Genomic DNA, 17289 nt, shown 5'->3' with positions numbered 1-17289 from the left:
AAATGAAATTGGAAAAAAAAAAAAAGAAAAGTGGGAAATTTGGTGACTACAAGAAAGTGGTCATGGGCAGAAAGAAGGTGCAGTGCAGAGGACAAAGGAGGCCAAAACTAAGCTGACAGGTGTTGCAAAAGCAAACTAAAATCCAAGGAGGCAGACACAATTTGGAGGGGAAGATATGAGAGACATTGCATGGATACAGTTTAAAAAAAAAAAAAAAAAAAAAATCTCGGCCAAATCAAAGCCATGAAAATGCATGGCATGCACACACCTGCAGGGACACTCAACATACACCAAGCCTTGCCAGAATTGATCCCCGCTGAAGGCCAAAACAAATAAGAAGGACTTACAAACACTCTGGAAAGGAGATATGACCAAAGGAAATGAAACTGGAAAAAAAAAAAAAGAAAAGTGGGAAATTTGGTGACAACAAGAAAGTGGTCATGGCAGAAAGAAGGTGCAGTGCAGAGGACCAAAGGAGGCCAAAACTAAGCTGACAGGTGTTGCAAAAGCAAAACAAAATCCAAGGAGGCAGACACAACTTGGAGGGGAAGATATGAGAGACATTGCATGGATACAGTTTAAAAAACAAAAAAAAATCTCGGCCAAAGTCAAAGCCATGAAAAGGCATGGCATGCACACACCTGCAGGGACACTCACAACATACACCAAGCCTTGCCAGAATTGATCCCCGCTGAAGGCCAAAACAAATAAGAAGGACTTACAAACACTCTGGAAAGGAGATATGACCAAAGGAAATGAAATTGGAAAAAAAAAAAAGAAAAGTGGGAAATTTGGTGACAACAAAAAAGTGGTCTGGGCAGAAAGAAGGTGCAGTGCATTGGACCAAAGGAGGCCAAAACTAAGCTGACAGGTGTTGCAAAAGCAAAACAAAATCCAAGGAGGCAGACACAACTTGGACGGGGAAGATATGAGGGACAATGCATGGATACAGTTAAAAAAAAAAAAAAGAAAAAAAAATCAGCCTAAGTCAAAGCCAACAAAAGGCATGGCAAGCCAACAAGTGCAGGGACTTGCACCAAAGCGTGTCTCCAATTCATCCCCATTAAAATCGCAAGATTTCGTTTGCCTGCCCGAAAGGAAATTTCATTTCCTTTCGGGAAGGCAAACGAAATCTTGCGCCCCTGCAAAGAAAGGCTTACAAACACTCTGGAAAGGAGATATGATCAAAAGAAATGCAATTGCAAAAAACCCCCAAAAAAGGGAAAATTGGGAAATTTGGTGACTACAAGAAAGTGGTCTGGGCAGAAAGGAGGTGCAGTGCAAGAGGACCAAAGGAGGCCAAAACTAAGCTGACAGGTGTTGCAAAAGCAAAACAAAATCCAAGGAGGCAGACACAACTTGGAGGGGAAGATATGAGGGACATTGCATGGATACAGTTAAAAAAACAAAAAAAAATCTTGGCCAAAGTCAAAGCCATGAAAAGGCATGGCATGCAAACAACTGCAGGGACACTCAACATACACCAAGCCTTGCCAGAATTGATCCCCGCTGAAGGCCAAAACAAATAAGAAGGACTTACAAACACTCTGGAAAGGAGATATGACCAAAGGAAATGAAATTGGAAAAAAAAAAAAGAAAAGTGGGAAATTTGGTGACTACAAGAAAGTGGTCTGGGCAGAAAGAAGGTGCAGTGCAGAGGACCAAAGGAGGCCAAAACTAAGCTGACAGGTGTTGCAAAAGCAAAACAAAATCCAAGGAGGCAGACACAACTTGGAGGGGAAGATATGAGGGACAATGCATGGATACATAAAAAAAAAAAAAAGAAAAAAAAATCAGCCTAAGTCAAAGCCAACAAAAGGCATGGCAAGCCAACAAGTGCAGGGACTTGCACCAAAGCTTCTCCAATTCATCCCCATTAAAATCGCAAGATTTCGTTTGCCTTCCCGAAAGGAAATTTCATTTCCTTTCGGGAAGGCAAACGCAATCTTGCGACCCTGCAAAGAAAGGCTTACAAACACTCTGGAAAGGAGATATGATCAAAAGAAATGCAATTGCAAAAACCCCCAAAAAAGGAAAAATTGGGAAATTTGGTGACTACAAGAAAGTGGTCTGGGCAGAAAGGAGGTGCAGTGCAGAGGACCAAAGGAGGCCAAAACTAAGCTGACAGGTGTTGCAAAAGCAAAACAAAATCCAAGGAGGCAGACACAACTTGGAGGGGAAGATATGAGGGACATTGCATGGATACATTTAAAAAAAAAAAAAAAAAATCTCGGCCAAAGTCAAAGCCATGAAAAGGCATGGCATGCAAACAACTGCAGGGACACTCAAACATACACCAAGCCTTGCCAGAATTGATCCCCGCTGAAGGCCAAAACAAATAAGAAGGACTTACAAACACTCTGGAAAGGAGATATGATCCAAAGGAAATGAAATTGGAAAAAAAAAAAAGAAAAGTGGGAAATTTGGTGACTACAAGAAAGTGGTCTGGGCAGAAAGAAGGTGCAGTGCATAGGACCAAAGGAGGCCAAAACTAAGCTGACAGGTGTTGCAAAAGCAAAACAAAATCCAAGGAGGCAGACACAACTTGGAGGGGAAGATATGAGGGACATTGCATGGATACAGTTAAAAAAAAAAAAAAAAAAATCTCGGCCAAAGTCAAAGCCATGAAAAGGCATGGCATGCAAACAACTGCAGGGACACTCAACATACACCAAGCCTTGCCAGAATTGATCCCCGCTGAAGGCCAAAACAAATAAGAAGGACTTACAAACACTCTGGAAAGGAGATATGACCAAAGGAAATGAAATTGGAAAAAAAAAAAAGAAAAGTGGGAAATTTGGTGACTACAAGAAAGTGGTCATGGGCAGAAAGAAGGTGCAGTGCAGAGGACCAAAGGAGGCCAAAACTAAGCTGACAGGTGTTGCAAAAGCAAAACAAAATCCAAGGAGGCAGACACAACTTGGAGGGGAAGATATGAGGGACATTGCATGGATACAGTTTAAAAAACAAAAAAAAATCTCGGCCAAAGTCAAAGCCATGAAAAGGCATGGCATGCAAACAACTGCAGGGACACTCACAACATACACCAAGCCCTGCCAGAATTGATCCCCGCTGAAGGCCAAAACAAATAAGAAGGACTTACAAACACTCTGGAAATGAAATATGATCCAAAGGAAATGAAATTGGAAAAAAAAAAAAGAAAAGTGGGAAATTTGGTGACTACAAGAAAGTGGTCTGGGCAGAAAGGAGGTGCAGTGCAAGGACCAAAGGAGGCCAAAACTAAGCTGACAGGTGTTGCAAAAGCAAAACAAAATCCAAGGAGGCAGACACAACTTGGAGGGGAAGATATGAGGGACATTGCATGGATACAGTTAAAAAAAAAAAAAAAAAATCTCGGCCAAAGTCAAAGCCATGAAAAGGCATGGCATGCAAACAACTGCAGGGACACTCAACATACACCAAGCCTTGCCAGAATTGATCCCCGCTGAAGGCCAAAACAAATAAGAAGGACTTACAAACACTCTGGAAAGGAGATATGACCAAAGGAAATGAAATTGGAAAAAAAAAAAAGAAAAGTGGGAAATTTGGTGACTACAAGAAAGTGGTCATGGCAGAAAGAAGGTGCAGTGCAGAGGACCAAAGGAGGCCAAAACTAAGCTGACAGGTGTTGCAAAAGCAAAACAAAATCCAAGGAGGCAGACACAACTTGGAGGGGAAGATATGAGGGACATTGCATGGATACAGTTAAAAAAAAAAAAAAAAATCTCGGCCAAAGTCAAAGCCATGAAAAGGCATGGCATGCAAACAACTGCGGGGACACTCACAACATACACCAAGCCTTGCCAGAATTGATCCCCGCTGAAGGCCAAAACAAATAAGAAGGACTTACAAACACTCTGGAAAGGAGATATGACCAAAGGAAATGAAACTGGAAAAAGAAAAAAAAAGAAAAGTGGGAAATTTGGTGACTACAAGAAAGTGGTCTGGGCAGAAAGAAGGTGCAGTGCAGAGGACCAAAGGAGGCCAAAACTAAGCTGACAGGTGTTGCAAAAGCAAAACAAAATCCAAGGAGGCAGACACAACTTGGAGGGGAAGATATGAGGGACATTGCATGGATACAGTTAAAAAAAAAAAAAAAAAAATCTTGGCCAAAGTCAAAGCCATGAAAAGGCATGGCATGCAAACAACTGCAGGGACACTCAACATACACCAAGCCTTGCCAGAATTGATCCCCGCTGAAGGCCAAAACAAATAAGAAGGACTTACAAACACTCTGGAAAGGAGATATGACCAAAGGAAATGAAATTGGAAAAAAAAAAAAGAAAAGTGGGAAATTTGGTGACTACAAGAAAGTGGTCATGGCAGAAAGAAGGTGCAGTGCAGAGGACCAAAGGAGGCCAAAACTAAGCTGACAGGTGTTGCAAAAGCAAAACAAAATCCAAGGAGGCAGACACAACTTGGAGGGGAAGATATGAGGGACATTGCATGGATACAGTTAAAAAAAAAAAAAAAAATCTCGGCCAAAGTCAAAGCCATGAAAAGGCATGGCATGCAAACAACTGCAGGGACACTCAACATACACCAAGCCTTGCCAGAATTGATCCCCGCTGAAGGCCAAAACAAATAAGAAGGACTTACAAACACTCTGGAAAGGAGATATGACCAAAGGAAATGAAATTGGAAAAAAAAAAAGAAAAGTGGGAAATTTGGTGACTACAAGAAAGTGGTCTGGGCAGAAAGAAGGTGCAGTGCAGAGGACCAAAGGAGGCCAAAACTAAGCTGACAGGTGTTGCAAAAGCAAAACAAAATCCAAGGAGGCAGACACAACTTGGAGGGGAAGATATGAGGGACATTGCATGGATACAGTTAAAAAAAAAAAAAAAAATCTCGGCCAAAGTCAAAGCCATGAAAAGGCATGGCATGCAAACAACTGCAGGGACACTCACAACATACACCAAGCCTTGCCAGAATTGATCCCCGCTGAAGGCCAAAACAAATAAGAAGGACTTACAAACACTCTGGAAAGGAGATATGACCAAAGGAAATGAAACTGGAAAAAAAAAAAAGAAAAGTGGGAAATTTGGTGACTACAAGAAAGTGGTCATGGCAGAAAGAAGGTGCAGTGCATTGGACCAAAGGAGGCCAAAACTAAGCTGACAGGTGTTGCAAAAGCAAAACAAAATCCAAGGAGGCAGACACAACTTGGAGGGGAAGATATGAGGGACATTGCATGGATACAGTTAAAAAAAAAAAAAAAAATCTTGGCCAAAGTCAAAGCCATGAAAAGGCAAGGCATGCAAACAACTGCAGGGACACTCAACATACACCAAGCCTTGCCAGAATTGATCCCCGCTGAAGGCCAAAACAAATAAGAAGGACTTACAAACACTCTGGAAAGGAGATATGACCAAAGGAAATGAAATTGGAAAAAAAAAAAAGAAAAGTGGGAAATTTGGTGACTACAAGAAAGTGGTCTGGGCAGAAAGAAGGTGCAGTGCAGAGGACCAAAAGAGGCCTAAACTAAGCTGACAGGTGTTGCAAAAGCAAAACAAAATCCAAGGAGGCAGACACAACTTGGAGGGGAAGATATGAAGGACATTGCATGGATACATAAAAAAAAAAAAATAGAAAAAAAAATCTTGGTAAAAGTCAAAGCCAACAAAAGGCATGGCAAGCCAACAAGTGCAGGGACTTGCACCAAAGCTTCTCCAATTCATCCCCATTAAAATCGCAAGATTTCGTTTGCCAGCCCGAAAGGAAATTTCATTTCCTTTCGGGAAGGCAAACGAAATCTTGCGACCCCGAAAAGAAAGGCTTACAAAGACTCTGGAAAGGAGATATGATCAAAAGAAATGCAATTGCAAAAAACCCCCAAAAAAGGGAAAATTGGGAAATTTGGGTACTACAAGAAAGTGGTCTGGGCAGAAAGGAGTTGCAGTGCAAAGGACCAAAGGAGGCCAAAACTAAGCTGACAGATGTTGCAAAAGCAAAACAAAATCCAAGGAGGCAGACACAACTTGGAGGGGAAGATAGGAAGGACATTGCATGGATACATAAAAAAAAAAAAACAAACAAAAAAACTCAGCCAAAGCCAAAGCCATAAAAAGGCATGGCATGCAAACAACTGCAGGGACACTCACACCAAGCCTTGCCAGAATTGATCCCCGCTGAAGGCCAAAACAAATAAGAAGGACTTACAAACACTCTGGAAAGGAGATATGATCAAAGGAAATGAAATTGGAAAAAAAAAAAAGAAAAGTGGGAAATTTGGTGACAACAAAAAAGTGGTCTGGGCAGAAAGAAGGTGCAGTGCATTGGACCAAAGGAGGCCAAAACTAAGCTGACAGGTGTTGCAAAAGCAAAACAAAATCCAAGGAGGCATACACAACTTGGAGGGGAAGATATGAGGGACATTGCATGGATACATTAAAAAAAAAAAAAAAAAAATGTTGGCCAAAATCAAAGCCATGAAAAGGCAAGGCATGCAAACAACTGCAGGGACACTCAACATACACCAAGCCTTGCCAGAATTGATTCCCGCTGAATGCCAAAACAAATAAGAAGGACTTACAAACACTCTGGAAAGGAGATATGACCAAAGGAAATGAAATTGGAAAAAAAAAAAAAGAAAAGTGGGAAATTTGGTGACTACAAGAAAGTGGTCATGGCAGAAAGAAGGTGCAGTGCAGAGGACCAAAGGAGGCCAAAACTAAGCTGACAGGTGTTGCAAAAGCAAAACAAAATCCAAGGAGGCAGACACAACTTGGAGGGGAAGATATGAGGGACATTGCATGGATACAGTTAAAAAAAAAAAAAAAAATCTCGGCCAAAGTCAAAGCCATGAAAAGGCATGGCATGCAAACAACTGCAGGGACACTCACACATACACCAAGCCTGCCAGAATTGATCCCCGCTGAAGGCCAAAACAAATAAGAAGGACTTACAAACACTCTGGAAAGGAATATGACCAAAGGAAATGAAATTGAAAAAAAAAAAAAAGAAAAGTGGGAAATTTGGTGACTACAAGAAAGTGGTCATGGCAGAAAGAAGGTGCAGTGCATGGACCAAAGGAGGCCAAAACTAAGCTGACAGGTGTTGCAAAAGCAAAACAAAATCCAAGGAGGCAGACACAACTTGGAGGGGAAGATATGAGGGACATTGCATGGATACAGTTAAAAAAAAAAAAAAAAAATCTTGGCCAAAATCAAAGCCATGAAAAGGCAAGGCATGCAAACAACTGCAGGGACACTCAACATACACCAAGCCTTGCCAGAATTGATCCCCGCTGAAGGCCAAAACAAATAAGAAGGACTTACAAACACTCTGGAAAGGAGATATGACCAAAGGAAATGAAATTGGAAAAAAAAAAAAGAAAAGTGGGAAATTTGGTGACTACAAGAAAGTGGTCTGGGCAGAAAGAAGGTGCAGTGCAGAGGACCAAAGGAGGCCAAAACTAAGCTGACAGGTGTTGCAAAAGCAAAACAAAATCCAAGGAGGCAGACACAACTTGGAGGGGAAGATATGAGGGACAATGCATGGATACATTAAAAAACAAAAAAAAAAAAAAAAAAAAAAAATCAGCCTAAGTCAAAGCCAACAAAAGGCATTGCAAGCCAACAAGTGCAGGGACTTGCACCAAAGCGTGTCTAATTGATCCCCATTAAAATCGCAAGATTTCGTTTGCCTGCCCGAAAGGAAATGAAATTTCCTTTCGGGCAGGCAAACGAAATCTTGCGCCCCTGCAAAGAAAGGCATACAAAGACTCTGGAAAGGAGATATGATCAAAAGAAATGCAATTGCAAAAAACCCCCAAAAAAGGGAAAATTGGGAAATTTGGTGACAACAAGAAAGTGGTCTGGGCAGAAAGCAGGTGCAGTGCAGAGGACCAAAGGAGGCCAAAACTAAGCTGACAGGTGTTGCAAATGCAAAACAAAATCCAAGGAGGCAGACACAACTTAGAGGGGAAGATATGAGAGACATTGCATGGATACAGTTAAAAAAAAAAAAGAAAAAAAAATCTTGGCCAAAATCAAAGCCATGAAAAGGCAAGGCATGCAAACAACTGCAGGGACACTCAAAATACACCAAGCCTTGCCAGAATTGATCCCCGCTGAAGGCCAAAACAAATAAGAAGGACTTACAAACACTCTGGAAAGGAGATATGACCAAAGGAAATGAAATTGGAAAAAAAAAAAAAGAAAAGTGGGAAATTTGGTGACAACAAGAAAGTGGTCTGGGCAGAAAGCAGGTGCAGTGCAGAGGACCAAAGGAGGCCAAAACTAAGCTGACAGGTGTTGCAAAAGCAAAACAAAATCCAAGGAGGCAGACACAACTTGGAGGGGAAGATATGAGGGACATTGCATGGATACATTAAAAAAAAAAAAAAAGAAAAAAAAAAATCAGCCTAAGTCAAAGCCAACAAAAGGCATTGCAAGCCAACAAGTGCAGGGACTTGCACCAAAGCGTGTCTAATGATCCCCATTAAAATCGCAAGATTCGTTTGCCTGCCGAAAGGAAATTCATTCCTTCGGGCAGGCAAACGAAATCTTGCGCCCCTGCAAAGAAAGGCTTACAAAGACTCTGGAAAGGAGATATGATCAAAAGAAATGCAATTGCAAAAAACCCCAAAAAAGGGAAAATTGGGAAATTTGGTGACAACAAGAAAGTGGTCATGGCAGAAAGAAGGTGCAGTGCAGAGGACCAAAGGAGGCCAAAACTAAGCTGACAGGTGTTGCAAATGCAAAACAAAATCCAAGGAGGCAGACACAACTTGGAGGGGAAGATATGAGGGACATTGCATGGATACAGTTTAAAAAACAAAAAAAAATCTTGGCCAAAGTCAAAGCCATGAAAAGGCATGGCATGCAAACAACTGCAGGGACACTCACAACATACACCAAGCCTTGCCAGAATTGATCCCCGCTGAAGGCCAAAACAAATAAGAAGGACTTACAAACACTCTGGAAAGGAAATATGACCAAAGGAAATGAAATTGGAAAAAAAAAAAAAGAAAAGTGGGAAATTTGGTGACTACAAGAAAGTGGTCATGGCAGAAAGAAGGTGCAGTGCATTGGACCAAAGGAGGCCAAAACTAAGCTGACAGGTGTTGCAAAAGCAAAACAAAATCCAAGGAGGCAGACACAACTTGGAGGGGAAGATATGAGGGACATTGCATGGATACAGTTAAAAAAAAAAAAAAAAAAAAATCTGGCCAAAGTCAAAGCCATGAAAAGGCATGGCATGCAAACAACTGCAGGGACACTCAACATACACCAAGCCTTGCCAGAATTGATCCCCGCTGAAGGCCAAAACAAATAAGAAGGACTTACAAACACTCTGGAAAGGAGATATGACCAAAGGAAATGAAATTGGAAAAAAAAAAAAAGAAAAGTGGGAAATTTGGTGACTACAAGAAAGTGGTCTGGGCAGAAAGAAGGTGCAGTGCAGAGGACCAAAGGAGGCCAAAACTAAGCTGACAGGTGTTGCAAAAGCAAAACAAAATCCAAGGAGGCAGACACAACTTGGAGGGGAAGATATGAGGGACATTGCATGGATACAGTTTAAAAAAAAAAAAAAAAATCTTGGCCAAAGTCAAAGCCATGAAAAGGCATGGCATGCAAACAACTGCAGGGACACTCACAACATACACCAAGCCTTGCCAGAATTGATCCCCGCTGAAGGCCAAAACAAATAAGAAGGACTTACAAACACTCTGGAAAGGAGATATGACCAAAGGAAATGAAATTGGAAAAAAAAAAAAAGAAAAGTGGGAAATTTGGTGACTACAAGAAAGTGGTCATGGGCAGAAAGAAGGTGCAGTGCAGAGGACCAAAGGAGGCCAAAACTAAGCTGACAGGTGTTGCAAAAGCAAAACAAAATCCAAGGAGGCAGACACAACTTGGAGGGGAAGATATGAGGGACATTGCATGGATACAGTTAAAAAAAAAAAAAAAAAAATCTTGGCCAAAGTCAAAGCCATGAAAAGGCAAGGCATGCAAACAACTGCAGGGACACTCAAACATACACCAAGCCTTGCCAGAATTGATCCCCGCTGAAGGCCAAAACAAATAAGAAGGACTTACAAACACTCTGGAAAGGAGATATGACCAAAGGAAATGAAATTGAAAAAAAAAAAAAGAAAAGTGGGAAATTTGGTGACTACAAGAAAGTGGTCATGGCAGAAAGAAGGTGCAGTGCAGAGGACCAAAGGAGGCCAAAACTAAGCTGACAGGTGTTGCAAAAGCAAAACAAAATCCAAGGAGGCAGATACAACTTGGAGGGGAAGATATGAGGGACATTGCATGGATACAGTTAAAAAAAAAAAAAAAAATCTTGGATAAATCAAAGCCATGAAAAGGCAAGGCATGCAAACAACTGCAGGGACACTCAACATACACCAAGCCCTGCCAGAATTGATTCCCGCTGAAGGCCAAAACAAATAAGAAGGACTTACAAACACTCTGGAAAGGAGATATGACCAAAGGAAATGAAATTGGAAAAAAAAAAAAAGAAAAGTGGGAAATTTGGTGACTACAAGAAAGTGGTCATGGCAGAAAGAAGGTGCAGTGCAGAGGACCAAAGGAGGCCAAAACTAAGCTGACAGGTGTTGCAAAAGCAAAACAAAATCCAAGGAGGCAGACACAACTTGGAGGGGAAGATATGAGGGACATTGCATGGATACAGTTAAAAAAAAAAAAAAAAAATCTTGGCCAAAATCAAAGCCATGAAAAGGCAAGGCATGCAAACAACTGCAGGGACACTCACAACATACACCAAGCCCTGCCAGAATTGATTCTTGCTGAAGGCCAAAACAAATAAGAAGGACTTACAAACACTCTGGAAAGGAGATATGACCAAAGGAAATGAAATTGGAAAAAAAAAAAAAGAAAAGTGGGAAATTTGGTGACTACAAGAAAGTGGTCTGGGCAGAAAGAAGGTGCAGTGCAGAGGACCAAAGGAGGCCAAAACTAAGCTGACAGGTGTTGCAAAAGCAAACTAAAATCCAAGGAGGCAGACACAACTTGGAGGGGAAGATATGAGGGACAATGCATGGATACAGTTAAAAAAAAAAAAAAAGAAAAAAAATCAGCCTAAGTCAAAGCCAACAAAAGGCATGGCAAGCCAACAAGTGCAGGGACTTGCACCAAAGCGTGTCTAATGATCCCATTAAAATCGCAAGATTCGTTGCCTGCCGAAAGGAATTTCATTCCTTCGGGCAGGCAAACGAAACTTGCGCCCTGCAAAGAAAGGCTTACAAAGACTCTGGAAAGGAGATATGATCAAAAGAAATGCAATTGCAAAAAAACCCCAAAAAAGGAAAATTGGGAAATTTGGTGACAACAAGAAAGTGGTCATGGCAGAAAGAAGGTGCAGTGCAGAGGACCAAAGGAGGCCAAAACTAAGCTGACAGGTGTTGCAAAAGCAAAACAAAATCCAAGGAGGCAGACACAACTTGGAGGGGAAGATATGAGGGACATTGCATGGATACAGTTAAAAAAAAAAAAAAAATCTTGGCCAAAGTCAAAGCCATGAAAAGGCATGGCATGCAAACAACTGCAGGGACACTCAACATACACCAAGCCTTGCCAGAATTGATCCCCGCTGAAGGCCAAAACAAATAAGAAGGACTTACAAACACTCTGGAAAGGAGATATGACCAAAGGAAATGAAATTGGAAAAAAAAAAAGAAAAGTGGGAAATTTGGTGACTACAAGAAAGTGGTCTGGGCAGAAAGAAGGTGCAGTGCAGAGGACCAAAGGAGGCCAAAACTAAGCTGACAGGTGTTGCAAAAGCAAAACAAAATCCAAGGAGGCAGACACAACTTGGAGGGGAAGATATGAGGGACAATGCATGGATACATAAAAAAAAAAAAAAGAAAAAAAAATCAGCCTAAGTCAAAGCCAACAAAAGGCATGGCAAGCCAACAAGTGCAGGGACTTGCACCAAAGCGTGTCTCAATTGATCCCCATTAAAATCGCAAGATTTCGTTTGCCTGCCCGAAAGGAAATTTCATTTCCTTTCGGGCAGGCAAACGAAATCTTGCGCCCCTGCAAAGAAAGGCTTACAAACACTCTGGAAAGGAGATATGATCAAAAGAAATGCAATTGCAAAAAACCCCCAAAAAAGGAAAAATTGAGAAATTTGGTGACTACAAGAAAGTGGTCTGGGCAGAAAGGAGGTGCAGTGCAGAGGACCAAAGGAGGCCAAAACTAAGCTGACAGGTGTTGCAAAAGCAAAACAAAATCCAAGGAGGCAGACACAACTTGGAGGGGAAGATATGAGGGACATTGCATGGATACATTTAAAAAAAAAAAAAAAAAAATCTCAGCCAAAGTCAAAGCCATGAAAAGGCATGGCATGCAAACAACTGCAGGGACACTCAACATACACCAAGCCTTGCCAGAATTGATCCCCGCTGAAGGCCAAAACAAATAAGAAGGACTTACAAACACTCTGGAAAGGAGATATGATCCAAAGGAAATGAAATTGGAAAAAAAAAAAAGAAAAGTGGGAAATTTGGTGACTACAAGAAAGTGGTCTGGGCAGAAAGAAGGTGCAGTGCAGAGGACCAAAGGAGGCCAAAACTAAGCTGACAGGTGTTGCAAAAGCAAAACAAAATCCAAGGAGGCAGACACAACTTGGAGGGGAAGATATGAGGGACATTGCATGGATACAGTTAAAAAAAAAAAAAAAAAAATCTCGGCCAAAGTCAAAGCCATGAAAAGGCATGGCATGCAAACAACTGCAGGGACACTCACAACATACACCAAGCCTTGCCAGAATTGATCCCCGCTGAAGGCCAAAACAAATAAGAAGGACTTACAAACACTCTGGAAAGGAGATATGACCAAAGGAAATGAAATTGGAAAAAAAAAAAAGAAAAGTGGGAAATTTGGTGACTACAAGAAAGTGGTCATGGGCAGAAAGAAGGTGCAGTGCAGAGGACCAAAGGAGGCCAAAACTAAGCTGACAGGTGTTGCAAAAGCAAAACAAAATCCAAGGAGGCAGACACAACTTGGAGGGGAAGATATGAGGGACATTGCATGGATACAGTTTAAAAAACAAAAAAAAATCTCGGCCAAAGTCAAAGCCATGAAAAGGCATGGCATGCAAACAACTGCAGGGACACTCACAACATACACCAAGCCCTGCCAGAATTGATCCCCGCTGAAGGCCAAAACAAATAAGAAGGACTTACAAACACTCTGGAAATGAAATATGATCCAAAGGAAATGAAATTGGAAAAAAAAAAAAGAAAAGTGGGAAATTTGGTGACTACAAGAAAGTGGTCTGGGCAGAAAGAAGGTGCAGTGCAATGGACCAAAGGAGGCCAAAACTAAGCTGACAGGTGTTGCAAAAGCAAAACAAAATCCAAGGAGGCAGACACAACTTGGAGGGGAAGATATGAGGGACATTGCATGGATACAGTTAAAAAAAAAAAAAAAAAATCTCGGCCAAAGTCAAAGCCATGAAAAGGCATGGCATGCAAACAACTGCAGGGACACTCAACATACACCAAGCCTTGCCAGAATTGATCCCCGCTGAAGGCCAAAACAAATAAGAAGGACTTACAAACACTCTGGAAAGGAGATATGACCAAAGGAAATGAAATTGGAAAAAAAAAAAAGAAAAGTGGGAAATTTGGTGACTACAAGAAAGTGGTCATGGCAGAAAGAAGGTGCAGTGCAGAGGACCAAAGGAGGCCAAAACTAAGCTGACAGGTGTTGCAAAAGCAAAACAAAATCCAAGGAGGCAGACACAACTTGGAGGGGAAGATATGAGGGACATTGCATGGATACAGTTAAAAAAAAAAAAAAAAATCTCGGCCAAAGTCAAAGCCATGAAAAGGCATGGCATGCAAACAACTGCAGGGACACTCACAACATACACCAAGCCTTGCCAGAATTGATCCCCGCTGAAGGCCAAAACAAATAAGAAGGACTTACAAACACTCTGGAAAGGAGATATGACCAAAGGAAATGAAATTGGAAAAAAAAAAAAGAAAAGTGGGAAATTTGGTGACTACAAGAAAGTGGTCTGGGCAGAAAGAAGGTGCAGTGCAGAGGACCAAAGGAGGCCAAAACTAAGCTGACAGGTGTTGCAAAAGCAAAACAAAATCCAAGGAGGCAGACACAACTTGGAGGGGAAGATATGAGGGACATTGCATGGATACAGTTAAAAAAAAAAAAAAAAAATCTTGGCCAAAGTCAAAGCCATGAAAAGGCATGGCATGCAAACAACTGCAGGGACACTCAACATACACCAAGCCTTGCCAGAATTGATCCCCGCTGAAGGCCAAAACAAATAAGAAGGACTTACAAACACTCTGGAAAGGAGATATGACCAAAGGAAATGAAATTGGAAAAAAAAAAAAAGAAAAGTGGGAAATTTGGTGACTACAAGAAAGTGGTCATGGCAGAAAGAAGGTGCAGTGCAGAGGACCAAAGGAGGCCAAAACTAAGCTGACAGGTGTTGCAAAAGCAAAACAAAATCCAAGGAGGCAGACACAACTTGGAGGGGAAGATATGAGGGACATTGCATGGATACAGTTAAAAAAAAAAAAAAAAATCTCGGCCAAAGTCAAAGCCATGAAAAGGCATGGCATGCAAACAACTGCAGGGACACTCAACATACACCAAGCCTTGCCAGAATTGATCCCCGCTGAAGGCCAAAACAAATAAGAAGGACTTACAAACACTCTGGAAAGGAGATATGACCAAAGGAAATGAAATTGGAAAAAAAAAAAGAAAAGTGGGAAATTTGGTGACTACAAGAAAGTGGTCTGGGCAGAAAGAAGGTGCAGTGCAGAGGACCAAAGGAGGCCAAAACTAAGCTGACAGGTGTTGCAAAAGCAAAACAAAATCCAAGGAGGCAGACACAACTTGGAGGGGAAGATATGAGGGACATTGCATGGATACAGTTAAAAAAAAAAAAAAAAAATCTTGGCCAAAGTCAAAGCCATGAAAAGGCATGGCATGCAAACAACTGCAGGGACACTCACAACATACACCAAGCCTTGCCAGAATTGATCCCCGCTGAAGGCCAAAACAAATAAGAAGGACTTACAAACACTCTGGAAAGGAGATATGACCAAAGGAAATGAAATTGGAAAAAAAAAAAAAGAAAAGTGGGAAATTTGGTGACTACAAGAAAGTGGTCATGGCAGAAAGAAGGTGCAGTGCAGAGGACCAAAGGAGGCCAAAACTAAGCTGACAGGTGTTGCAAAAGCAAAACAAAATCCAAGGAGGCAGACACAACTTGGAGGGGAAGATATGAGGGACATTGCATGGATACAGTTAAAAAAAAAAAAAAAAAATCTCGGCCAAAGTCAAAGCCATGAAAAGGCATGGCATGCAAACAACTGCAGGGACACTCACACATACACCAAGCCTTGCCAGAATTGATCCCCGCTGAAGGCCAAAACAAATAAGAAGGACTTACAAACACTCTGGAAAGGAGATATGACCAAAGGAAATGAAATTGGAAAAAAAAAAAAAGAAAAGTGGGAAATTTGGTGACTACAAGAAAGTGGTCATGGCAGAAAGAAGGTGCAGTGCAGAGGACCAAAGGAGGCCAAAACTAAGCTGACAGGTGTTGCAAAAGCAAAACAAAATCCAAGGAGGCAGACACAACTTGGAGGGGAAGATATGAGGGACATTGCATGGATACAGTTAAAAAAAAAAAAAAAAAATCTTGGCCAAAGTCAAAGCCATGAAAAGGCAAGGCATGCAAACATCTGCAGGGACACTCAACATACACCAAGCCTTGCCAGAATTGATCCCCGCTGAAGGCCAAAACAAATAAGAAGGACTTACAAACACTCTGGAAAGGAGATATGACCAAAGGAAATGAAACTGGAAAAAAAAAAAAAGAAAAGTGTGAACTTTGGTGACTACAAGAAAGTGGTCTGGGCAGAAAGAAGGTGCAGTGCAGAGGACCAAAGGAGGCCAAAACTAAGCTGACAGGTGTTGCAAAAGCAAAACAAAATCCAAGGAGGCAGACACAACTTGGAGGGGAAGATATGAGGGACAATGCATGGATACATTAAAAAAAAAAAAAAAAGAAAAAAAATCAGCCTAAGTCAAAGCCAACAAAAGGCATTGCAAGCCAACAAGTGCAGGGACTTGCACCAAAGCGTGTCTAATTGATCCCCATTAAAATCGCAAGATTTCGTTTGCCTGCCCGAAAGGAAATTTCATTTCCTTTCGGGCAGGCAAACGAAATCTTGCGCCCCTGCAAAGAAAGGCTTACAAAGACTCTGGAAAGGAGATATGATCAAAAGAAATGCAATTGCAAAAAAACCCCCAAAAAAGGGAAAATTGGGAAATTTGGTGACAACAAGAAAGTGGTCATGGCAGAAAGAAGGTGCAGTGCAGAGGACCAAAGGAGGCCAAAACTAAGCTGACAGGTGTTGCAAAAGCAAAACAAAATCCAAGGAGGCAGACACAACTTGGAGGGGAAGATATGAGGGACATTGCATGGATACAGTTTAAAAAACAAAAAAAAATCTCGGCCAAAGTCAAAGCCATGAAAAGGCATGGCATGCAAACAACTGCAGGGACACTCACAACATACACCAAGCCCTGCCAGAATTGATCCCCGCTGAAGGCCAAAACAAATAAGAAGGACTTACAAACACTCTGGAAATGAAATATATCCAAAGGAAATGAAATTAGAAAAAAAAAAAAGAAAAGTGGGAAATTTGGTGACTACAAGAAAGTGGTCTGGGCAGAAAGAAGGTGCAGTGCATTGGACCAAAGGAGGCCAAAACTAAGCTGACAGGTGTTGCAAAAGCAAAACAAAATCCAAGGAGGCAGACACAACTTGGAGGGGAAGATATGAGGGACATTGCATGGATACAGTTAAAAAAAAAAAAAAAAAATCTTGGCCAAAGTCAAAGCCATGAAAAGGCATGGCATGCAAACAACTGCAGGGACACTCAACATACACCAAGCCTTGCCAGAATTGATCCCCGCTGAAGGCCAAAACAAATAAGAAGGACTTACAAACACTCTGGAAAGGAGATATGACCAAAGGAAAAGAAATTGGAAAAAAAAAAAAGAAAAGTGGGAAATTTGGTGACTACAAGAAAGTGGTCATGGCAGAAAGAAGGTGCAGTGCAGAGGACCAAAGGAGGCCAAAACTAAGCTGACAGGTGTTGCAAAAGCAAAACAAAATCCAAGGAGGCAGACACAACTTGGAGGGGAAGATATGAGGGACATTGCATGGATACAGTTAAAAAAAAAAAAAAAAAAATCTCGGCCAAAGTCAAAGCCATGAAAAGGCATGGCATGCAAACAACTGCAGGGACACTCAACATACACCAAG

The 17289-nt window shown here is 41.5% G+C and overlaps 1 long non-coding RNA gene across 2 annotated transcripts; it reads left to right on the top strand.

Moving 5' to 3' along the window:
• The first annotated feature begins 276 nt into the window (after positions 1-276).
• On the top strand, positions 277-16929 carry LOC127059452 (uncharacterized). 2 transcript variants are annotated; one of them, XR_007777309.1, is made up of 3 exons: positions 277-871; positions 7427-7874; positions 15927-16929. It is a non-coding gene; the product is annotated as an uncharacterized LOC127059452 (long non-coding RNA). The 2 variants fall into 2 exon arrangements; XR_007777308.1 differs by lacking the exon at positions 277-871 and adding an exon at positions 6250-6308.
• Positions 16930-17289: the final 360 nt, after the last annotated feature.

Source organism: Serinus canaria, chromosome 3 (genome assembly GCF_022539315.1).
Source record: "Serinus canaria isolate serCan28SL12 chromosome 3, serCan2020, whole genome shotgun sequence".
Taxonomy (NCBI): Eukaryota; Metazoa; Chordata; class Aves; order Passeriformes; family Fringillidae; genus Serinus; species Serinus canaria.
This window is presented reverse-complemented; position numbering and strand designations above follow the sequence as displayed.